At 45.7% G+C, this 24,403-nt stretch overlaps 1 protein-coding gene across 1 annotated transcript in view; it reads left to right on the plus strand.

The window, feature by feature from the left end:
* The first annotated feature begins 2,351 nt into the window (after positions 1–2,351).
* Positions 2,352–24,403, plus strand: part of CHST8 (carbohydrate sulfotransferase 8) — a 193,124-nt gene continuing 171,072 nt past the window's right edge. The window contains exon 1 of the mRNA XM_049806877.1: positions 2,352–2,451. The gene's annotated coding sequence lies outside the window, so the exon portion shown is untranslated. The remainder of the gene's footprint in view (positions 2,452–24,403) is intronic.

A 24,403-nucleotide genomic window follows, 5' to 3' on the forward strand; every position in this document is an offset into this window, starting at 1 on the left:
TTTTGCAAGTAATGGAGACAAAATTGAAGAAAATCATAATTGTGAGTCCTGCCTGGAGCGGGGCAGAGAACTTGCTGTAACTGGACCTGGTGCCAGCACTCTTATTTGGGCTTTGTTTTCAAGGTCATTCATTTAAAGCATTTTTCATAACACAACCTGAATAAAGAACACAGAGCCACATTCTGCTCACCCTGCTTGCAAAAGCAGCCACCACGGATGTAGCAGGAAAGTTTCCTTATGCCACGCGAACAGGAGTTGGCCCTCGGAGGACGGTATTCTCCCCGGTCACCTGCCATAGCAACAGACATTGAGGAATGTTTTACATTTCTAGTATGTAACGCAATGCACTTTCCCCAGTTAGACCTATTCATTTTTGCTGTTAAAGCCTATGCACCCTGCGTCACAAAGAATATGACAGAAGGCGCTCAAGTAAAGCAATGATGGCAGTTTTCAAGTAAGGAATGTGTGTTATTCTTCCTTTGAACTCCAAGTGGCATGAATGCATCTCCCCCTGGAAAGCTGTATCACGTGCACTTTTTTTTTTTTTTTTTTTCCCCTTGTGACAATAGAATTACATAAAGTCTGATCTCAAAACTCTCAGTCAAATATTCCATTCATCAGCAAAGAGCTGGCTTGCTTAAAGGCTACAGGATTGGATCCCCAATCAATACTTTAATAAATAACACCTACTTAGTCAGAACAATTGATTGCTAGGGAGCAGACTAAGTATAATGTATTTCTGCTAATCTAGTCAAAGGATAAATGTCATAGTTTATTTATAAGACACACCTGGAACTATTCAGAGGGTTGTAGATAGGATCCATCCCGACACGCATTTAACACCGTATGTGCACAATGTCTTATTAAGGATGGATGGCGGGTACGTCAACGTACCACGGCTGGCTTTGTTTGTCGGCAAGCCCTGCTGCCGCTCCCTCCGAGCTGCCAAAGCTCAGCTCCACGATTCCCTGGCAGAAAGGGCAGCTCCCGGGACCCGCCGCTCCCGAAGCCGAGGAGTGGGTGCAGAGCACGGTGTATGTACCTCCTTGCTGCGTGGGCTCTGGGAGCACTCTTTTCGTCTAACTCTGGCGTCTCTCGATCTCATCCAGTGGCCGCTTCATTACACCTAGGAATAGCCAGGCACGCCACAGAGGCCATCCTTGGGGATTATGGCCATACCCTGGTTTTGCTTTTACCGGACTGTTTATTCTGCCGCGCAGCGGTGCGGGAATAGCCTCTCAGTATTTTAGGGTGGAAAACAGCCAGCAGAGAGTGCAAGAGGCACCTCCTCTGCACTTACTCCACAGTTCACAGCCCAGGCTCTAGACGAGGCACCTTGGCCCCCTCCGTGCCCTGGCCACGGCGCACCTGCTCCGATTTATTGTTCGGGAGCACCATCACTTCAGTTCTCTTGCGATTACCTCTACTGTTTCTCCCCTTGGGGCTTGCGCTCACAACCACCTTCTTTCGGGAGTACGCGCTGGCCACCCATCTTCCCGACTAGTCTCAAGACGCATACATTGTCAGTACGGTGGTCAAATCGCCGACCGGAGGAGGACGTGCCCGGCGGGATGCCTGTACCCGCACGGAGGGTACGAGAAGAGCCTCCCTGCCCCGCTCCTCCCAGAAGGCGCCCGGCAGCAGGGACGCAGAGGCTTTCCCCAGCGCCCTGCCTGGGACCTTCTCCGCCCTCCCCCGCAACTTCCCACGCGGGGGTTGCAATATTTCGGTCACAGACGCCCAGGCACAGCCTTCACCATGCGGCTTTCCCAGCAGGAGCTGTGTGCGCGCCTGTGCGTGCGTGTACACACACACACACACACACACACGCACACACCATCCCCCCCCCCCCCATCCCCCCCGCCCCAGACACAGACCCCGTTCTTTCGGCAGCCCCCCGTTCGGCACGGCGGTAATTTGCCCTTCAGACAACGCATAATTCAGCAGCCTTGAAGGCGGACGCGAGGGGGGGGGGGGGCGGACGGCGCCGCGAAAACGTGTCAAACTTGAGAAGCGAACGGCACCCTGGAAAGGCGGCACCGGCACCGGCACCGGCACCGCCCGCGCCGCGGCGAGGGACGATGCGCCGAAGGCGGCCGCACCTGCTCCCGGAGGTGCGCAGCGGGGCGCGGCGGGGCGCGGGGCGGGGGCCGCGCTGCCGCCGAGCCGAGCCGAGCCGGGCCGAGCCGAGCTGAGCGCAGCGGGGCCGGGGCCGGGGCCGGGGCCGGGGCGGCGGCGGAGGAGGGGGGGGGGGGTGGGGGGTGGGGGGGGGCGGGAGGCGGGGAGGGGGGCGGCGGCCTCCCGTCTCCGGGCGGGCTGTCCCGCTTCGCTCTCTCCTCCCCGCCGAGGCTGGCCGGCGCGGAGCCGCGGCTGCGGCGCGCAGAGCGGCGGCGGGCGGGAGCGGCGCGGAGGATGCGCTGAGCGCGGGGAGGCGGCGCGGCCGCGGCGCAGGTCAGTGGCGAGTTTCCCCTCCCCGGCCGCGCCCCTCCATCCCCCCCGCATCCCCCGGCCGCTCCCCAACTTTTCCCCGCACCACTTCGGGAAAGTGCCCAAACTTGCGCCGGGGCCCCCTCGTCCCGTGTCCCCCCGCCCCCGGCGGCGCGACCCCCTCACCTCGGGACCGCCCTCCCGGCGGTCATTAACAGTGCCGGTAATTGGGGGGGGGGGGGCAGAGGGGCAGGTGCCGCGCTCGGGGCCGGGCGCGGTGCGGGCTGCCCCGGGGCTGCGGCCCGTCCCCCCGCCCCGCCCCGGTCCGGTCCCTCCGCAGCCGGGCGGGGCCGAGCCAGCCCCGCTCGGGCACGGGGCTTGGCGGGGCGCCGGCCCCGGGACCCCAACTTCGAGTGAGGGCTGGAGCCGGCGTCTGCAGCCGGGCTGGCTGCTCGCGGGTACGGCTCTGCCTCGGGTTTCTGTGGGGAAAACAGCGGGAGCCAAAGCGGAGGAACGGACCAACGCCGGCATCTCCCTAGGCTGGAGATGCAGTTCAGCCGGAGTTCAGTCTCGGCGCAGGCGGGAGGGGGTATTACGGCACTTTCTCGTTTCTGGAGCTGAGGCGGGGGGGGGGGGGTGGGGGGACGGACACGGACCCGGGGTTCGCTCTGGGCGCCGCTCTGGCGTGGGTGCGCTTCTCGGCAAGTCCCGCGTTCCCCCGCCCCTGCCCGGCGATCCTGGCGACTCGGACCTCGCCGTTGATGCCACCTTCCATCTCACTTAACCCTTGAGAACGGACATCTAGGCAAAACGCGGCGCACGGACAGCAAGGAATCGTTTTCTCCAAGCGCGTTAGCACCAGTGCGCTAGCGACGGGTGACCGGACAGCCCAGGCACCTCGCTGCCACCCGGGATTCCCCGGTGTCGGCTGTGGAAGTAGCGGGCAACAACGCGATACCCGGTCAGAGCTGCGCGGTTGGTTGTGGGTTGGTTTTTTTGTTGTTGTTGTTTGGGGTTTTTTGTTGGGTTTTTTTTCCGAGCTTTTCGAGGGGTTAGGAAAGCCCCTCGTTATAATTGTATTCTAACGTCGCCTTCTGTCTGTAGCTGACTTGTGGTGTGTGCAGATTAACATGGTTTAAAAAAAACCCAGAGATGCTCGGTTTTTTTATGTTAAGACGCTTACCCTGAAATGCTTGTATTTTATTGCAAGATTTAAAAGTTGCGGCTCTTCAGAGAATAGGCTATATATACAGTACCAGTGAGGGAGGATAAATGGTAAACCCGAACGGTCTCAGAAGTGAAAATCGGAAATGCAGTCGCTAAATCCATTTTGTTTATTAATGATGCTCACCATTTGATGAGAAAGCTATCCCCAGTTTATCCCGAGAAGATTTCATTTTGTCAGATGCCTGGCGTCTCATCAATTCCTTTCATGTCCCCGGGATTTTCTCTTTTCCAGGAGCAGGCCACAGCAGCTCTCTGTGTTGGGGATAACCGTTAAGCTCTTCTTTTGAATTCATGAGCTTCCAAATTAAACTTTTGCTGACACCTGCTACCTAGCCTGCTTGAGCAGAACAACAGCGTCGCCCGGGCTACTGGAGCTCTGCAAACAAAAATAGGTGTAAAGTGCCCAGGCTAGGTCACACGGCGATTTAGGGGGGCTCTGGGAAACTGTGGCTACTGGAAATCTAATCAAAGTCTGTTTCTAACGGAGCAAACTTTCCAACAGCAATCACAGGCAGGAATTAAATCCATAGAGTAGACGGCAACGGAGATTAATAATCATCATCATCAATTAGCTGATGGAATCAAACAGAACAAAATGAGGGTAAACAAAAACCTGGCTCCCCCTCCCCCTCGAATCTAGTCCCACCTTTATTTATCCGGTGCCAAGGATCTCTCCTGAGCGCTGGTTTCAAGTGCCAAAAAATTTAGCAGGTGTCATAACATAAGGTCAAGACTTAATTATTTATATGGAGACATCAATCATCCTGTGGGGATGATTTATTTATAAAGCACCAGAGCTGTAAAACGAGACAGTGAATTCTGATTTTCTCCTGCTCGTTCCTGAAGGGGACCAGGAAGGTCCGAGCTGCGGCCGAGTGACCTTTGGAGCCGGCAGAAGTTTCTGCCCGGCCCCGCATGGAGGAGAGTTTTGCTACGCCTTTTAAATCGTGTAACCAAAATCTCACCGGGGAAATCTCATGCATATTTGCTACATCTCAGTAATGAACATTTACTGATTATGGATTATCTGGAGAATTTAGCTTTTTAAACATTATTCAAATTTTTATGTTTATGTAAGCTAATAAGACTGAGGAGATTCAGTAACTACTCTTTGCCTCACGGTATTTGAAAAGTACGTCCGTTGGGCTTAGCTCAGCATCTTCCAGCACCGCTTTTAAAATACTAAAATAGAATTTTTCTGCCTGAAAAAACCCACCTCTATCTGTACTCAGTATAATGCTCTTTGCTCACAATTAATGCCAAAAATCAATTTGCTAACATGCTTTTTATGTTTCTGCTGATCACAAACAGGATGGCACAGTAAAAGCTTTTATTGCCATCTGATTAGTCCACAGTGGTGGTAAGTAAATAGCTGGGGCTAGTACGGCTGCAAGACTCCCGTGCTGAATGCAGTAGATACAGAGAAGAGCACAGGGTGCTGAGCACTAGGCATAATCCTGCTCTCAGACTCACTGAAAGAAATTTTATCAACCACACGAGCAGAAGCAGGATCAGGCCCGTAGGTTTTCGATAGCTGGACAAAGTAACAAACACGCACGTGGGATGTTCCCGAACCACCTCCTCCAGGTTTCTGATCAAGGGTTAATTATAGCGAGGGATATTCTCCGAGATTTGTCCGTTTATTTATCTGTTAATTGAAATGGTGCTGCTGATCTTACGTGATCGTGTTTCAGACAGGGGGACGATTAACTTAGACTGAGTGAAACTGGTGAAAAAATGGCAGAATACAGGAGGGGAGAGAGAGATGGAAAGTTACGGTGAAAATGAGTAGAGCTAGGAGGTAAGGTTTCTTTTTCTCTCATAAAACTTTTTATCTCATAAAACTCTGTGTAGCACAAACCCATAAGCTTTACCGTTGAACAGGACTATTCGAAGCACAAGGAGTATCCAGGGCAGTTCGTGATCCCTCTGAACTTCGTGGCAGGACTCCATTTTGGCAAAAGCAAGTCAATAAGCTCTCCTGCACGTCCATTATAGTGTTCCCACTGATCTTAAAAGACGACCATTTATCACTGTATTTCAGTGACAGAAATACTAAAATAATATTTCACTGGGTTTGTAAGAGGGTGTAAATTATGGGTAAAAGGATGGATGAGCTGGCAACATCTTCAAAGAACAATTAAGACATTAAGAGTGTGGGAAAATATTTTTAGACATTAACCAATCCGTGAGAGAGTTGGAGGCTAGGACCCAATTCGGTTATGAGATGTTCCTCGAGCACCCTCTGGAACTTGCCCAGACCATGTGAAACATGAAAGATTAATCGTATTTCTTGTAGGCAAGACCAGTCAGCTGCTTGTGTATTTTTATGGTGTACTGGGTACATTTATAGCATTTAGTAATGCCAGCAATGTTCAATATAAAGAGTAACAGATGAATGTATCGTGAAACAAGGCACTGGCAAGGCAGGTGGGAAATGATTTCCAAAATATTGCAGCAACCAGGCCGGGAGAAATGTAGTAAGATGGTAAACATAATATACAGACCTAAGCGGCTTTAACCCTTTAAGCAGGGTTAGAGCCCCAGGCTGAGTCCCACCGATCCAAGATTGAGCCCTACCCACACATTATGTGGAGGAGGAAAGCCAGGACTCGCTGCCTGCAGACCCCGGCAAAGATGGCTTCCACGCCGCTCCATCCCCGTCACATCAAAAGGCAAAAGTGACGGTGAAATCCCAGTTGAGTGCAAAGAGGAGAAAGGAGGGGAATGAAATTGTATTGGCTCCGCTGCAAGAAACAAATCGCAGATTTCCCTAATCAGACAGATGATGCCTAACTAGGGCACAAAGCGAACCACGAAGGAAGGTGGCAGATTTCACAAATTAGTCATGGCAAAAATGGTGAATTTCACAGCTTGAAGTGAATTCATGTTATAGGATGAAACAGCAGAAAGTGATTAAGAGCTCTAACTGATAGAAGTAATAAGCATGTGAGCCTTAGTCATCACACAGCAGCCGACGTTTCTCCCTGGCTTCAGCTGAGCCACAGGAGCAACACCTTCAGCCTCCTCCTGTTTCTGATGCTGAGTGGGAGCTGGTGGGGACAACCCCAAACAAGGTCCCACAGACGTTTCCAGGAGCTTTCCACCTCCGGAAGGTACAACCACAGCAGCCCAACAGGAGTCGGACAGCCGCTCCGCAGGGAGAGATGTTCTGCAGGCGCAGTCTCCGCTCCCAGTGCCAGCACTGAAACCTGGAGCCGTGGCTTCAGCGGGGGAGCACGTGCTGTGAGAAGAGCACGTCGGGAGATGGCAGGGCCCCGTCTTCACAGCATGACCCCACTGGTGAAGAGCAGAGCGGGAGGACGGCTGAGAAAGGTTGGAACAAGGGGGGACACTGTTGCAGCCTACTCCCTGCCATGCTGGGGACAACCTTCCAGGTCTGGCAATGCCACTCTTGGAGCCGTTAGGTGCTAGCATGTGCCACCTCATGGTAACCATGTCACAGCACGCATCCCTAATAGTAAGCAACCGTTAAACACCCCGTTCAGTGGCTTTCTTCCAAAAGCCACCCAATTTCCATTCTTTCAGGGGCTAAAAGCCGACGTCGCAAGCCTCTCACGGGTGCTGTTACATGACTTCTGCTGGCAAAACATTTCAATAGCTGTTACAGTGCATTTTCGAGGAAAGCTCTGTGATTAGAGACTGGAACCTCACCCTACCATTTGCATCCCTGCTTAGACAAAGATAAAATTCTGGAGAAAAATGTCACCGTCATATCTTCATTCTTTTGTTTTAATGTATGCTCTTCTATCATAGTTACTGAAAATCCATAGAGCAAAATGCAAGCAAAGGGAGCTAATACCAACCAGGATCAGCCTCCTCCAGCAGCGTGAGGCTCCTTCAGACTCTTCCCCTTCGCGGCAGACTGTGGGCCAGCCTCCGCCAGTCCCCCGGCAACGCGCCCCAGAGCAGAGTGGTTTTGCAGGCTGCCAGGAAGGTTAACAAACCCCAGCGCTGGCAGACGAGCTGAAGCTGCAGCGGAGTCATGAACCCTTCAGAGAGCAGAGCGTGCCAGCTTTCCTGTTTATTGAGGGTGTTCCAGCATGGTCGGGGCCGCTGAGCGCAGCTGTGTTAATATCACGCAGGGAGAGGGGAAGCTGTTGAGGTTGCCAGGACCGAAGCCGTAGAGGAATGTAATGGGGCAGTGCCAGTTCCTTCAAATCCCACCTGGAAGTTATTAGCCATCCGCTGGAGGCAGCGGAGCACCTGCATCCCGGAATATCAAACACGCATCGTCTGCACAGAGCCCAGCTGAACCGCGGCTGGGCACCGCGCGGTCAGAGCTCCGCTCCTCCCGGCCCAGAGCGAGCAGGAGAGGATTTTAAACTGTCCGTCGAAGAAACGCCCTAAGAGGAATTGATCGCTCTTGAACGAGGACGGGAAGACGAAGTCTGACAAGAACGAACATTTCTAAAGCGTGTCTGAAGGAATGCCCTTGGACTCCTGGTAGGGAACTAGAAAGGACTTCAAAAAAGGTGGGGTGGGGGGAGAAGCCCTCTTCTCCCAAATTGGTTTCAAAACTTGGCAGATTTAAGAAACCTTTCAGTAATGTTTTGCAGATCGATGCTAATTTGATGCTTCGGAGCTTAGCGCTGCGCCAGTTCACTGTCAAACTGATATTAACTAGACACCTTTTGAGCATGTTTATAGCTCAAGGTCCATTAAATATGCAGACCTGACAATTATTGCACCTCCCTTAAAACACTTAATTTGAAATGTGTATCACGGCATCCATAAATGGTCTTTCACTCTTCATCAGAGAGAAGCCGCGCTCGGTCAGAGGTGCGAGTCCTTGCTCCGGGAGAAGGGGCCGGAGGTTGCGCCTGTGATGAAGACAGAAGGCAGGCAGGGGGGCTGATGTCTGTCTTCAGTGCTGCCAAAGAGCAGCACGACCATGATAAAACCTGCTAGGGCCTGATCTTCCAGCCCCCTTTCAGACAGTAACCAACCTCATGAAAGTCAGTTAATGTAAGTAAGTGACACTCGTTGAGAGAGCAGTAATTACTCAAGTCGGGAAAGGTGGCAGGACCAGTTACATAAACTTTCTGAGTGGTTTTTGAACTTGAATGCCTGCAATCTGACATCCACTTATAGCTAGGAGCTAAATAAAAGTTGCTTCATTTTTTAACGGTTGCTAATTTGAGCCAAAGCTGCAGGAGATCCTGGGTCCCTTTAATACCTGCACAGAAATAGAGAAATGTTGGCTTCTTCCTCTATTCAGTGTGACCCGCAAATGCAAAAACGATCCTCTTCCGAGTTGGGAGAATCAAAGCAGTAGTTAGCTGGCGACACGTGTATTTAGATGACTAACTTTAGGCACCTATGTTTGAACAGTTGATTTACTATGCCTTCATTTTTATATCCTGAAACGGAGATACTACTTAGCTCAAAGAAGATCAATTAATTTTTCTGTCGCTTTTAAGTTCTTTAATAGAAGATGTTACATAAATAATTATTTAATATACTTTAACAGGTGTTTTTTTTTTTTTTGCGTGAGCTGCTTGATCTGCTTAAAGCGTATAAATCAGTATGAGCTGAATTAGTAAAATAAATCCAGAAATCTAAAGGGTGCATCAGAAGTTAGACTGGTGCATAAGAAGGAATAAAAAACCACGTTGCTCTTTCATTTGGCAAAAACTCCCAAAGACTGTTGTTTTGTAAACCTTTGGACATCTCATTTCTTGGGGATCACAAAATCCATTTGCAAAAAGATCTATGAAATAAAGGAAGAAATTGTAAAAATAGCATCCTGGTCAATAAAATGTATGACTCTGCAGGCACATAACACGGGAGGATGCCGTGAATCTCTTCTTTGTGTTGCAGTTCAGAAGAGCAGTTATTTTCTTCATTTTAGCAGATGCCAAAGGCTCAGAGAAAGGAGTACTTACAGAATGCAGCCCTTCCTTTCTTGTGGCAGAAATGTATTTGCCTGGTTTCTCAAGTAAGAGAAGAGAAAATCCTGTCCTAATCTGCAGCGACCGAAACCTGTTCATCTGGAGGTTATCACAGCACGACCACGTATTATTTCATCCTCGCATCTCCCATGCCAGAACTTAGTCCATCCAACAGAGATTTCCACATCTGCCAGTTCAAGGGAAAGTTCATTCCCTGCCATCTCTACGATGTTTTACAAATACTTAGAGTCTTTTTTCCAGCTTTCCCCAAAAGTATAATACTTTAATGCACTGACAGCCAAAATATAATGCTCCAGCTACAGAAGCTAATTTATTACTTTTCTGGCTTTTCTTCGCAACAGCTATTCAGATCAGCCACATCACACTGTTAGTTTTTCATGCTAATAGCACCGTCCCTGGTCACAAGCCCTGCAACGGCGTTTTAAAGAATCAGTTATAACTTACTGGCAAAATGGTTCACATCTACTTATTGGTTACAGCTGTACGATTCATCTGAGGAAGTTGCTGTCCAATAAATTACTACTCTCATCTGCCTTTACGCAGCCCTCCCCAAATTCTCTAGCATCTCTTCACTGCTTTCCATCACCTAACTTAGTGCCAAGATGGAAGGATGGCAGCTGTCTTAGCACTTAATGCCACTATTCTTCCTTTGCAGACAAGGGGGAGGGGATTTGCTTTCAAGCTGCCCCTTTTCCCACAGAGACCAACAATACTACTATCTCACATCTTTAAATACGGGTGTCAGAGTTAACGGTACGACAGCAAGATGCAGAGGTTTTACGTTTATGATACAGAAAATTTACATGGATCACTTCTTTTTTTGTATTTTTTCAACATTTAAAGTCTAAAGTAACTTTTGCATCCTTAAAATAATTAATTAATCCTTTTCTCATAAAACCTATATTTTTTTTTAATACTTTGGAATAGCACTGCCCATATTGTTTTGTGTATGCTGCAGCTTCTGGAGGACTCGGCATATCCCCACAGAATTAGAAACTGTGTATGCACATAACACATGGGAGCTACTGCCCGAGGAGCCTATAGCTCATGTAAAGTTCGTCTAACTCTGCACCTTTACACAGGAGGTCTTACAGCACTGATGGCAAGTCTGTAGTAGTATCTACAAGTAATAAATCATCACATTTACCTGCATTTAACTACATTGCTATTAACCTCCATTGCAGCATTTTTACTTCAAAATACTAGAATCAGCTTGTTATTCAACCTTTGGTTTACACTGGGAGAAATCTGAGCTTAGGCTAATGTCAGGAGTTTATCTGAGGTCTCTGTTATAATATCAGCATGTCGCTAGCACAGAAATTCATCTGGTTTTCATAAATATTTGATAGGGCTCTATCATCCTCCTCATCATCATTTTGGGCTGGTTGGAAGAGGATCCCCCCGCGATTGCAACCCGTTTCTGAGTCGTCATGGAAAGTCAGTTGGTGATATTTCAATCTTATAACAAATTCCATTCAAATTCTGTCTGAAGGGGAGTTAAGGTTTCATCCTGCTGCTTAGAGAATGATATGCTAAATGCAGCTTCCCGTGGGCTTGGCTGCAGTCCAGCGCTTTGTAATTTATAGTTCTCCTTCCCGATTCTGGCTGTGACCTTGGGACCTAACTCCGAAGTTCCTCCAGCCGCCTGCGCTTTTTGTAAAAATGCCATCCCGGAGTCCTCGACACCTTCCCACCCAGCACCTCGCAGCAGCAGGGCAGCTCTCGCTAAATCAAGGGCAGCAGATCGCCAGCGCTCCGGCGCACGGGCAGGTGGGGAGCAGGGAGCCAAAGGGAGTGCTCATTTTCTCGCTTTTGCTAATAGGAGCAAATCACGGAACATTGTTCTTAAATGACAGAAATTATTAGCTAACTTCAAAGCATGAAATGCATTTACAGAAGAGGTTTAAATTATATTAGCCAAAGGCATTTTCTGTACAGACAGCCACAAAACAGCTCTAATTGGAGATCTCCAAACAGCTGTTGTGCCCTATGTGTTTATACTGGAAAAATAACTTGAAAGATTATGTTAACACACGATTAAAAAACAAAAAAGTTTTAACGTTATTACTGATCTTATTGATAGCATACTGGGGGTGCCTAAGATGCTTCATTGAGAAATGCGCGTGTCCATGGCCAGAGGAGCTGACGACCCAGATTGTAACGTATGCCATTTTTAACAGAAAAATTGTGTAATTGAGAGAAGTTATTGCCCCTTGAAGATTACATTCATTACAGACTGTAACAGAGATACGTCTTTAGAATGACTGTAGTTCCCTTCAGTTAAATAGCTATTCAGAAATACAATCGTTTGAGCTTATGTATGTAACTGCGGCTTGTTTTAACAAAGTTACTGAAGGAAAGCAACTTTGAGGAAGGTGCAGCAGACCCATGCAGCTCTCTTGTTCCTTTATTCTTTCCAGATTTTTCAAGGACATACCTTCTGGAAATACTTGTTTGCATGTACCTATCTGGATTCCTTAGGATGGGGAATACTTTTAAAACCATGATTTAGATTTGTTATTTCACCAATAATTGTCAGGGATTTTTAGCACAGCAAATGATACAGATTTAGTTTTAAAACCAAAGAAAAGCAAAACTTTTCATTGGTTTTGGTCTTCAAAGTAGTACGTCTGATACTTTTGGTGATTGGCACTTGCCATAAATGAACCTTCTCTGTAACCCAGTCATACTGCTGACTTTACATAGATCTCTTTTGAGATGATGCTTCTATTATCTGTTGTGAAGACATCAGAGAATTTGTTACGTTAAGTAGTTCTTTGTAAACAAGAAACCAACAAACCCATGAAAATCCCTCTGCAAGATGCTCGTCACTAAGATACCGCTGGCAAAACTTTCATCAACTCTCTGGATCGGCCTAAAAAGTGGTGACCCTCAACTGGAGAACTTCAGCATAGATTCATTAGGCTTTTCTGCTTCACTAATAATACTAAAATAATGCTTCACTAATAAACTAAAATTCAACTATTAAAATGGTACAAAATTGTTTCAGATACAATTTTGCTACCCCAATGCTTCTTCTGGCCTAGCATTAAAGATGCAGCAGGCCCACATTTAGTATCTTCTATTTGCTTTTGCACAACGTGCTGCAGCTCTCGTTTTCCCCCCCAGTCCTGCAAGCACCGGTGGCAGCTGCCGAGCAGCCACACAGTGATGCTCCGTAGGTGCTTCATTGTAAAGAAAGCACCGAGAAAGGAGTGTCACGCAAAAAGGCGTCTCTTCTCTGGCAAGTTAGGGGCAATGCCCACAAGTGAGCTTTGTGGAAAGGCCCTTAGACAGCAGCAGTGCTGGGTGGGCAGATACCTTTGCTGTGGTTCCCCGAATGGAAAGAGTGACAGGCAGTATTTATAGAAGGTTTCTGTATAAGAGGTTTCTGTGCTGTACGCCGAGTATTTATTCTGGCAGTAGCTCTGCAATTGTGCTGTAAACCACCCTGGGTACTGGTTGCTGTGTACCCAGGAGTTTGACCAGATGCCAGCCAACGGCGAGCTCTGTGATAATCGTGTCTTATTTTGCAGCGGGAGCCCCATGCCCCTGGGTAGCAGCAGCCTTCCTGCTACCTCCCACGCTCCTCCGAGCAACCGAACCCCACCTCCAGGTATCTTCTGGACTGTGAACTTGCTGTCGTTTATTATTAGCGCACCTTATGAAGTTTGCTAAGCATGCGTTAGAAACACCTTTCTCACATGGTAGAGAATTAATATCAGCCTGTCTCAGACTCCTGGCTGACCCCATTCCCCTGCATTTCTAGGGCAAAAAGAGAAGCAGCGGGGAGAGCTTGTGCACCGGGGACCCACCACCAGAGCTCACGGGGTCCTACTCGCTCGTTTCCTCCAGGAAAAGCCATCTCTTCAAAAAGTCCCACTCGGCCCTGGAAACCTCCTCATTCTTTCAGTGGAGACCAGAGTTGGCTTTTGAGGTGCTCTGAGCAGAGGCAGCGGTTTCTTCCAACTTTTCAGTGTTGTGGTGGTGGAGAGCTTTTTATATGATTATTGGTATTGTTCATGCAAACCTCCAGCTCCTCATCCTTAAGTGACTTTGAGATTTCCTTCTACAATCCATCATATCAGCAGCCCTCTGGGCTGGACTTGCCTTAGTAAGAACTGCTCCCTCTTCCTGCAGTTCTCCTGACGCCTCTGTCAGTGGGATGGAAAGCCAAACTCGGTAAGAGGGGACGACACGGAATTCATCCACGTCTGGATGGGAAAGGGGAGAGATTCATGATGGATAAAGGAAAAATGTAAGAGAGTGCAACAGAGGAAGCAGCTGGCCTAGTTCAAAGAAACAGCTCTGCCTTGTAGTTCCATGTAGCACTATATGGCATTACCTGGAGCACAGCCTGTGAGACCAGGAGTACTCTTTCAATCTGATCTGGCTCTTGTGTGTCTGATTAAAGCCTCTCTCTCTTTTTTTCCAGCGATACGCCATCTCACTGGTTGCATAAACCTGGCAGTTATGCTATACTGGGCACTTTCCCTGTTCAGCTATTAAACTGCCCTATTGCTTTTTTTGTCAGGGCTTCTTTCCCCCCCCTAATATCTCACCTAAACTTTTTCTTTCTTAGCTTCAGGCCATTGCTCCCTGGCCTACAATTTTCTGAGACTGTGAATAATTCCCTCCCTTCATTTCTATTGTTACCTTGAAGGTATTTATAGACTGTGATCATGTTCCCCCTGAGCCATCTCTTTCACTGGACTCTATGAATTTAGCTTTCTCAGCCTCTTCACGTGTTATGTTCTCTAATCCACATATCATTGCCCTCCTTTGTTTTCATCATCTTCCTTTGAAGGTTGGTTACTGGAAATACACATCACCACGGTTTTACATGGCCGTTATTTATATTGATTTACATGCACCTCCCCCAGTTAGCTGTATTTTCTTACCCAGCAGGGCTGGTTTTGTTTATATTGGTTTACTTTATGAAATTATCTCTCTCCTCTCCAAATTTAATTTTGCAAATGAAGATATACCAAATAACTCTCCATTTTGCTGCCAAGGTATCAACAGAAGGCAGTAAGGCTAAAGAAGGCAACTGACTGTAAAGACTCCTAAGTCTCAATTTTTGTTTGCTGCAAAAAGCTTGCCCAAGTTAGGTGCAGCCTTCTGCACAGGGCAGCTGCTCACGCGAGAGGAAGGATTGTCCTCAAGATTCTGCCTGTGCCCTGTGCAAGGGCCTCTTTGTCTGCCATTCTGGGAAGTAAAATCAGCTACCTGCCCCCAGCCATTCAGCTGCTCCATTTAGCATGGTTTCCTCTGCTTTATTACTGAAATGGGCATTTCTGTCCTATGGAAAATTCTAATTTTGGTTTCTTTTAAGACTAAAAATCTCAGTTTTAAAACTTGTCATGAAAAATAAAATGCTTGGGAAGGAAATTCAGTTTGGGGAAAGTAGAAATGCTCCATCTAGAGATGTGTTTTATTTAACTTGGGTAATATGCTCTGGCCCTACTGACATACCTCCCCTTGTAACCTCTCAGCTCAGTGCCCCACAGGAGCTGCAGGTCCCAGTCCACCCTGCCCCGAGCTGTCCCCAGCAAACTCCACGGCTCAGCCGGGCACTGGTCTCCAGCATGCAGCACTGCCTCTTTTCAGCTTGCTGCTTTTTCTAAAGTTCATAACAAATCTACAAATGAGAAATGTAAAAAGCAAAAAGCCTCAGGAAAAGGTTGTATCACGTCATGGAAAAGGAGACCATACCTGGGAGTGAGACCTTTGTGTGGGGAAAGAATTACAGCTCCCCCAGAGCAACAGGAAGGTTAAGATGAAGGGAGAAGTTTGAACCTAAATTTGTAAAATTAGGCCATATTAAGATTTCTAACAAAGTACTGGAAGATGGAAAAGACTTCCTACACTGTAGCATGTGTGGGTCTGTGGATGTGCCCAGGCTTAGATTTCTGCACATCTCCCATTCACTCTGATGCCTGTGTAGAACCTGACACTAATGATGTCCCTTGTAAGACAGAATAATCTATCAAACTAACCAGTACTTCTCCAGCTTCTTCCTTGTACTTCCCCATCACTCTGTCCCAGTCCTTTGGTTTTACTTAGTCCTTTATTGTTTGAAACAACTGTCTCTTTGTCCTGGGCTTGTACTGGATTTGCAATTAAGGTCTCAGTTCTGAAACAATATGAGGGGAAAAAAAACCCTGTAATAATAATACTGTGTTTAAAATAACTAAATCTTAGTTCTACATTGGTTTATTGAAAAAAAACCAACCCACAACTCCAATAACGAATAATAGCAATGCTTATGAGGACTGCTGTCATAAAGGACATGACAAACTCTGAATTTGTGTGTTCAGTGGTTGAACCAAAACTGGGGGGGGGGAGGGGGGGGGGGGGAGGGGGATAATTGCTTCAGATATGTCCAAAATACAAGTGTTTCATTTTTATCACTGAAACAGAAATCTTCAAAACTAAAAATAGTTTCCAATACAAAGATCTTTTTTTTTTTTTTTTGCTTACAAGGATCAAAATAAAACATTGGATTATTTTTTTTTAAAGTTTAGAGTGATTTGTACGATGTTCAGTCAGTTGCTACCCTCATTTTAGAAAAAACATACAGTTCCATTTACAAACACTTTGTAAACAAAAGATCCTAGCAAGCTTTAGCAAGAATTACAAGAAGTTATAATCTCCTGCCTTTCAGAGAATCAGTGTTTTTAAGGGACACCAAAATGCACTCTGGAAATAGGCTGCTGCTGCTGTCTTTTAGTTAATTATTAAATTCAAAATGTTTGAAATATGCATTGTAAGATGACTTTATTTTAATTTTCCTAGCAGAGACATTGACAGCTTCTGGATGATACTGCACCAAACTGTCCTCTTTAATGACATTTTCTTTTTAATAATCATTGATCCACACAAATTTGTCAGTTCCTAAATAGGAGCTCATCACTCACATTGCTTGCGAGAGCTCTGTCAAGGGCTGAGCATGGCGCAGAGGATCTCCGGCTATGCAAGTTTGCCATGTAATCACATGATAGGTTGGATATGATTTGGATTCTAATTTTTTGTGGCTGTTCTAAATACAGCAGTGTACCAAAATACCATGTCTTTTGTCCCTGTGTGCTGACAGCATTCAGAAAGGAAAGGTAAAATCCTGCGATGAAACGTAAGCAAAATGAACTAATTTGGAAAGCAGTATTTCCTACTTGCCCCCAAGAATAAGTACCTCTTATCTCCATTTCCACCCTGCTTGGGCCAAAATATCACCACCACGTTAATTTATTGTTTTAAAAGATTGGCCAGCCCAGGCCAGTTCTTCATGCAATAGGAACGCAAAGGTCTTTGTCATCATCATCCTTCAGCTGATGGCAGGGATGGCTTAGCCTGGGCACGCCGGAGCAGAAGGACAGACTGGGCCCCCAGCGCAAGCGCTGGTCCGAAACCCGGGAAATAGGCTGTGCTCTTTGCTTATTGAGCAGAAGGGCTGCCTCGTGAAAGACAGGGGGTGAAAGAGGGCAGGGAAGCCTGAGGAGCGCATGGTCTGTGGTAAGACGCTGATCCATTAATTGGTTTTGCTTTTCCTGACCTCCTGCCTCTGGACATTGCTCTCAGCAACGCATCCCCGCCCAGACACCACGCTGACTGCAAAACATAGGAAATAAAATCAGGCAAAGACAGCACAATGTGCAACCGCTACAGGCAAGGAAAGAGGGATCTGGGCTGTCCAGAGGCTCTGGTGAGGCAGCAGACATGAGGCAAAGGGGAAAAAAGTGTGCAAGAGGAAGGTGTAAATTTGAGAGTGAGAGCTGAGACTTGAATCCAGGAGTGAGAAGGAGCCAGACAAGCTGAAAGGAGACCTGCCATCTGCCCCAAGGGGTTTGTGAAGGGCAGAACAGGAGGCTGGCCAGCCATAAAAGTCTCCTTTCAAGGAGACCTCGGAGGACAGGGGAACAGTTTGCAGCAATTCCTGATGGCAGGGACAGGGTATTTGATGAGTCTCCCGCAGCCTGGACCTTGGATCGGTCAAAGCATGGCAAAGCCTTGCTTTTCCCTCTCACTGCCCTAGGTCTTGTCCTAGAGTCGCCTTGAATGTTACGAAAGCAAACACCTGCTGGAAATTAAATAGTAACCTGTGGCATAAGAGCACACATGAAGCCCAGAAAAAATCGTTGCTGACATTACAAAATCATGTCTTAGAGGGTCTGGTGCTAAGGAGCAACTATAGCTTCCAGCTGTCGTACAGAGCCTTGTGGGGCATAATCCGCATTACAACTTTAGGAAGGAAAGGTATCAACACTGCAGTGTGACTTCTTTCCCGAGTCCTATAGGGAAAAGAGATGGGGAAGAATTCCCAGAGAATCCCCTGGATTAGGGGGAGAGTCCTTTAGGATCCCCCCCCCCCCCCCCCCCCCGAGACCACTGCTGTATTTATTCCTTTTCCAGTGATCCCCAACAATCTTCACAGATTACCACCCCCTTAGGACAGTGCTGTTTGCAGACACGTAATGCTCCGTTTTCTTCGGTTCCTTCCCTCAGCATCTCCCCTGAGCTGGTATCCCTGGGCAGAAGGAAAGTTTACAGTTCTTCCCCACCTTTTCATCTTGTAAGCTGTACCCTGATCTCATTCTCTGCTGCTACACAAACAATAAACCAGGCTCTGAGCATGGTTTATCTTAGTAATATTCCATTTCTCTGTCAGACTTCAGGTCAGGTGGTAATTTTGGGTGAAGTATTGTCTGCAAAGACAACAAATGCAAGAAACAATCTTTCTCCCAGCAAAGGATAAACTAGATGACCCAAGTGATTTTCTCTGTCACTACTATCTGTGTTTCTATTATGGAATAAACCACCGTACAAGGAGAAGGATTTAACGCTTTGACTGTAGTGATGGATACTACCAAAAAGCTCAACTTAGTTCATCTCCTCACTGCCTTATAAGGGGCAGTATGTGTCCAGTAAATAGTGGTATTCCTCTTCTGTGCAGAGATGATTTGTAGAGCGTAGCATATTCCTCCTGAAGGGTATAACGAGTTGCAAAGATGCTTGGCTTGGATGGCTCAGGTGTTGAACATCTGTATGAACTTAAGAGGCAAATTTTGGCTTTCTTTCCTTGTCTTCTTTCTGAGACATATTTCAGTCTGGAACGAATTCTTAGGACTTGTGTGCTGTCCATACAGCTCTAGAAACGCTGAAGTAGGGAGAGGGGAGTTCAGGGGAAACGCATGGGTTACAGCATTTCCCTTCCCTGGAAGCCTGAGGACTATCTTGAGCCTGAAGCACATTACCAATCTCAGGACAGGAAGAAAGTTGAACTCCTGATTCTAGCAGAAAACTCCTCCACCAAAGTCTGTTACTAAGTCACTATTCATTATATGGTAAAGGTCTTGCAGGTCAGTCTCTTGGTTTACATTTCAAACGAGAATACCATTGTCCAGCTCTTACCAACAGCACACTACCAGCCCTCAGCCTTGTATATTTGCTTTTCTAGGCAACTGAAGGAAAAAAAACTGAGTGGGTTTAAGAAATGGAACCGAAGATAATAATGTTTATAGTTTATAAATGTGAAGGTGACTCCTGGATGTTTATACTGCCCAGACTGAGAAATGTTGTTAAAGGGAACAAGACATCTCTATCCTACAGCATCCTATTTTTTTCTGTGAAGTAAAACTCCATAATACTGGAGGGTGAATAGTTTTCTTCTGCTGTTAGCCCCTCAATTCTATTACAAAATTCTTGAATATTATTTCTCTGCCTCTTTCCTCTTTTTCTTTCCCTTTTTTTTTTTTTTTTTTTTGGTTTGTTTACCAGATAGAGAAATGCTTCACTTAAAACACCATTGTAGTCAGCGAGTGTCTCTGGCTGACACTGGATAACATTGTCATTATGATTTAGAGTTTCACTGATCACGCTTTATTATTTTTGTATTTTGCAGAAGGTTTTAACTCCCATTTTATGTGTTCATCGAATTGTTTAAAGAGAAGGGGCTCTCAGTCTCCATTGCCATACTAAAAGGAAATAGAGGAGCGCTTGCTGTTATTACCATGCAAGCTAGACAGTCTGAACAGTGTCTTTTAGCCAGATGTAAATCCACAATTATAAATCACCATGGGAAGGGGAATGGCAATCACTGCATTTTGATTTATTGCCACAATACTTTTCATATAAATTTACTGACCAGAATAGGGAATTTAGATGTATTTTCTATGTCTTTATGCAGTAAACATACCTCTCCAAGACACCATTTGTTCTAGAAGTCAAAAGAGTATCTCTGAATAAGAACTATGCACAGAAGAAGAGATAGTGCCAGGCTTATGCACAGCAGAAGGATAAAAAAAATAAAATCTGCTGCATGGCATAATTATGTAGGACTGTATAATTTCTACAGATTGGGATGTACAGCATGTGTAGTTGTGTTCATGTAATGCATAAGTAGTTCCCCCTGCTTCAAAGAGAAGGGCTGTCCTGGGAGCTATGGGGCAATCGGAGTTTTAGTTCCTACTTTTCTATAGACTTCTGTGGTATTTTCTGCAAGTCATTTCATTTCATTGCACCTAAGTTTCTTCATCTGTAAAATAAAGCCTTCAAATACAATTGGATCAGCTTCATACAGCAAATTACATCTGATGCTGAATCATGTCTTTTATCTCTCTATCTGTCTGCTTATTTTTATTGTGAGCTCCTCAGGGCAAAGACTATCACTTGAAGTCTCATATATAATAAAAGTGTCTTTAGCACTGCAGATCCCTTTCTCAGGGTCTGGAAGCTTACTGTAATAAAAATAAACAAATGTGATCAGACACTGGAATTAAAATAAAGCATCCAAAGCAAAGAAAATCTATACTTATGACTCATGAATATACTGGCCCCCAAAACAGATACACTGTTTAGGTGCATCCCTGGACAGATGTAAAATACTGGCTACACTTCAGCCTTTGGCCAACTGGAAGTGTTAAGAAAAGCTTTCTTGCCACAGCAGAGCCATTTAGGAATAAAATAACGAAGACCGCAGGCTAGGAAACAGGGTACTCAATAGTTCAATGACCTTAACAAGAGACTGGAAAGGAACATTAATATTCCTGAACCCATTTTCAATTGTAGGAACAGGTTGGCTAGTCTAAACATACCTGAGCTGGAGAAAAAAAATTGAAAAAGGATTTTTCTGGTGATACAGACACATGGCAGGGTATCTGGAAGAGAGCACCGAGAACACGGTCAGGTCTGCCTGTTCCTAGAGCTAGGGCTACCAGTCAGGTTTTGTGGCATGCCCACATACCATGGAAAGACTTGTGCTTTCTTAGAAGACAGAAGCTAAAATCTTGTTCTTACTGAAAATGTCAATACAGATACAGAACAGAAATACAACCTGAATAGAAAAATGACAGTGATTTGGTCTGCTGAGCAGTTTCAGGGCATGTTTACCTTCACCTGGTCAAAAAGCTGAAGAATAGCAAAGACAGAAATACTTTCTTTTTAAACAACTTTGATTTGATAGCTCTGAGCATTAGTTACAAATAAATACAAAGGCGATAGTAGGCTCATTAGGCTATAGAAACACTCTTGAAAACTGTGGGAGGAGGTGCTGGATCATTGAGGTCAGTCCCTCCGGTTTAAGCATGAGCTTTTTGCTCAGACAAAACTTAGTGTCTCCCACCAGAGTTTGACTGCAAGTCCTGAGCCCAGAGTTGTGCCCTAATGGTAGGTTCATGATATATCACTCATTATTTTTCATATGTATTAAACTCATTTTGTTCACTGAAGAGGTCTCTGGGGTCAGCAAATGCCTCATGATGCTCATTCCCTTTAATGGCATTAACACCTTATGTGGCAGTCATTTCTGCACTTTTGCTTGCTGTGCCTACATTTTAAAGAACATTATTTTCTTCCAGAAAAAACATTTCAGTTCTTGCAATCAGTGCTCGCTTTTGTAAATTAAGGAATGAATTGTGCCAAATTGTTCTCCTCTTTTTCTCTCTTCCAGAGTTATTTGCAATGTAGCTTATGCTTCTGTCTGTATATCTACCATGTGCTTTACAGGAAAATGAAATCATTACACACAACACAAATTACTAGACCTCTTTCATAATCACACACTCTTAATTGGCATGTAAGCACTAAGATCACTGTAATACATGCAGTAAAATGTCTCCGACTCATTTTTTTCTCCCAGGTTTAAAGGTCAACGAGAATATTTTTCTTTAATCTGACAGGCACACAAGAAATAATGCAAGACTCATTTATGGTCAGGTAATGCACAAAGAAATCTATAAATCAAGCTAAGGGGAATATTAGATCATGCTCATATCTGAACCCATCTGGCTTAGTTCACGAAAGAATCAATATGAGGCAGAGAGCTCAGTATTACTCGTGATTTATGCTCTTGCATCTAAGGGGAGAAATATTTGCAATTTTTAAGTCGCTTCATCTGAAACAAAAGGATATGAAAAAGAAACTACAGTTGGCTCTTACAACATATGCATTAGGTAAGTAAGCTGATGACAGATTATAGCTGCTATAGGAAGCGATGGTTCTAGTGGTTCATTCCACTTAATGACTCAGCACATTGTTTTAGTATTTTGATCTTCCTCCCCCCAAAGGTGTATTAGTACCGAGGTGTTAAGAAATAAAATTAGCCAGATTTCCATGTGTTTGATTTTTGTAGATGAACTGCAGTTGATAGTTCTTAGGCACAGTACTGTTAGAAAACATAGCATATTGTAACATAGATAACATACAGCTTTTCTTCACTGTCTTCTTTCAAATACTACTTTCACCAATAAACCCCACACCTAAAAAAATATCTCGGCCAAATATTAATCCTACCCCAAACCATATTACAGACATAATCTTTTGATCCTTTTGTGAACATCCAGGATTTACGTGAAAGCTTTCTACCTATGTAGTACATCTCTCAACTAAATAAAATCTCCAGTTGGCCTTAAGTTCAGCCTCCCCAAGAGGCAGGATGAAAAGTGTCAGACTGCGTTGCAGTACGCTGTGCGAATGCACAGGAGTGGGAGGCAGAGGAGGAGCGAGAGATTTCACAAAGCAATTAGAGTATGAAAAACAGATATTGCAGTGATGGGTGCCATAAAAGTATCAGGGGAACTGGGGCAAGTAAAACATCCATTTCAGCTACAGTGATTTGTTTTACATACAGTGCTAATATCCTTCATACAAATACCAAATGCAGCTTAATTTAAATCTAGAAAGGCATTCAGACTAAAGGGACAGCCTGACATATTTTTCTCCCAGCTAATGCGTACAAATAGAATCAATAATTTTCCCAGTATATGTTGATAAATTATTACATCAGACGTTATTGATCCAGCCAAAGAAGGAGGAGGTCAAAATAATGGAAATCAGATGGTTGTGATTAGAAACGCTTGGGATATTCATTTGGAAAAGGTTGATAACTAAAATGGTCTACGGGCTTTACACTTATTGATTTAATAAATAGAATAAGCCTTGCTGATCCAAAACAAGGTTGCTTGTATAGGTATTTCAGTGGGTTGTGCTACTGAAAGCCAGTCTATATGTCTTCTGTATGTGTTTGAATTGTATTTTAGTTCAGCACACTGAAAGCATTCATTTTAAACATCTGTTTCAGCCACAATTTTCTACTGCATTTTGCTGCTGAGCACCCTTAGACTTCATTCTGGTAGTAGGCTTAGTACGCTTTCAAGTATTTATTTGAAAGGTTTTCATATGTTTGTGTCATTATTAATAATGAATATGCTCATTAATTTACACGTGCTTTACAAACACTGGGCAGGATCCAAAAGCCTCCTGTGTGAGGAGTGATGTGTTGGGGCTATGCTATGGATTCTTTCTGGGGTACATCCTTTTAGCAGAGAAAAATACATCAGTGTTACACCTTTCAACCCCAAAGATTCCAAAATGTTTTCCAAACCAAAGAGGGCAGTGTGCCTGCTAGCAGAGATCACACATCCATCCCAGGAAGGCACAACCTTTGAGGCACTGTATAGCAATAGCTTAGCAATGCAGAGCACTCAGGAGCTGGACAGGCAGGGAGCAGAGACTGCCCTATCGCTCACTACACACAATAGAGAGAAAAAAAAGAGGTAGGATGCGATTTACCTGAGCGGGACACAGACAGGATACAAAATCCACAGCTTTCTCCCCCCTTGTCTTCATACCACTGGAGTCTCCTCTATTTTGGGACTCCCACCTGTCTCTTTGTTTCTCCCCTCACTAGCTTTACTCTGCAGGCACTATTCCCCCACCTGGGGCTCAGTTTCCCTTTTACAAATCTCAGCCTTCTACTTCCACACTTTTGCTGTTAACGAGGTCTCCAGCTGCCTCCTCTCCATAACGCTCCTGCATCATACATCCTCCGGCCAGCAGCCCGCTACTTGCCTTTCCCCTCTCCTCTGGGCTGGGCCAGCCCTTTCTCAGCACCACTTGCCAGCACCAGGCACGTCCCCGTTCTGGTCCCTGCGCTGCCGTCACCACCTTAGGGCCTTGGCAAGTAAATAAGAGAGACTAGCAACAGGGGGGCTCCAAGAAAGACAAGGAAGCAGCTTTACCGCACTCCTTGTAAGGACTTTTAATGATCTTGATAAGAGCGATGCCTACCAGCTGGGGCTTGTAAGGGCAGAGTGGACCAGAGTTTGTTTCACCTGTTCTCTCACAGGTGACGTTTTTGCTGGTACCCACAGGAGCAGGCTGGAGCACTGCCTCTGGGAAGGGTAATTTAACTGAGCCTATAATGCAAGTATTATTACCAGAGCCCTGAATTACAAAAGAGTAGAGCTCCACTACAATTCTGGGAAAGGGTGGCGGTTGGTCACGTCTCATCAGTTTTAAAAGTCCTTCTAAAGTATGGT

The sequence above is a fragment of the Accipiter gentilis genome, chromosome 7, assembly GCF_929443795.1.
Source record: "Accipiter gentilis chromosome 7, bAccGen1.1, whole genome shotgun sequence".
Taxonomy (NCBI): domain Eukaryota; kingdom Metazoa; phylum Chordata; class Aves; order Accipitriformes; family Accipitridae; genus Astur; species Astur gentilis.